The following is a 1,347-nucleotide window of genomic DNA, read 5'->3' as shown; positions in this document are numbered from 1 at the left end:
TTTTAAAGTCTCCCTTAAAATCAAACTTCAGTTCCCCGTTTTCTATAACAGCCCATACTGACTGATGGCGCGATCCGAATTTCTAATATTATTCCGCAATAAACCGGTTGCAGGTAAGGCAATTGCAGCTGTCAAAGTCTCCCCTAGTATTGTGTCAAACTTGCTCAACTAGACCTTATTTTTTAGACCATTTTAGGGCAGTAGCTTCGAAATATATGGGTGTTTATGTGTGGCTTTTGTATGATGTGTGATGTATAAAGAGTGATGACAGGAATATATATGTTTTTGTTTCATATGTATGGGAGCGAGGGAGAGAGGGAGGGGGTAGAGGGAGGGGGAGAGAGAGAAACAGAGAGAGAGAGGAGATGGAGACAGAGAGAGAGAGAGAGAGAGAGAGAGAGAGAGAGAGAGAGAGAGGAAGAGAGAGAGTGAGAGAGAAAGGGGGGGGTAGAGAGAAGGAGAGAGGGAAGTAGAGAGAGAGACAGAGAGAGGAAGAGAGAGAGAGAGAGAGAGGGATAGAGAGAGAGAGAGGAAGAGAGAGACAAAGACAGAGACAGATACATACAGACAGACAGCAAATAAATAGAGCAAAAGCGAGGGAGTATATATTAATATACATAAAGAGAGTATATGAGAGAGAGAGAGAGAGAGAAAGAGAGAGAGAGAGAGAGAGAGAGAGAGAGAGAGAGAGAGAGAGAGAGAGAGAGAGAGAGAAAGAGAGAGACAGAGAGTGTGTGTGTGTGAGTAAGTGTGTGTACATATTTTATCGTGCGAGTGTACATGTATATTTACAAGCATACGTATGAATATATCTCCATGTGCTTGTGAAAATATATTTGAATCACTCTCTCTCTCTTCCCTACTCATTTCCCCCCCCCTTTCCCTCTCTCACTCTCTCACCTCATCTCATCTCTCATCTCATCTCTCTCTCTCCTCTCCTCTCTCTCCTCGTCCTCATCATATCTCTGATCCTCTTCTCCTCTCTCTCTCATCTCTCCACTCTCACTCCCTCTCTCCTCACTAGTCTCTCCCTCTCACTCCCTCTTCTCCCTCACCCGTACATTCTCTCCTGCTCTCTCTCCCTATCTCCTCTCTCTTCCCTTCTTCTTCCCTTTCTTCCCTTTCTTCCCTTTCTCTCTCTCTCTCTCTCTCTCTCACACACACACACAATCACACACACACACACACACACACACACACACTCTCTGTCTCTTCTCTCCCTCTCTCTCTCTCTCCCTCTCTCCCTCTCTCCCTCTCCCCCTCCCCTTCCATATCTCACTCTCCACTCTTCTCTTCCACCCTAATCTCTCCCTTCACCCTCCACGTCTCCCCCGTCCTCCCCCCCCA

The sequence above is a fragment of the Penaeus japonicus genome, unplaced genomic scaffold (genome assembly GCF_977035675.1).
Source record: "Penaeus japonicus unplaced genomic scaffold, GWHDUDI00000001_assembly GWHDUDI00000040, whole genome shotgun sequence".
Taxonomy (NCBI): domain Eukaryota; kingdom Metazoa; phylum Arthropoda; class Malacostraca; order Decapoda; family Penaeidae; genus Penaeus; species Penaeus japonicus.
Note: the sequence above shows the minus strand (reverse complement) of the source record.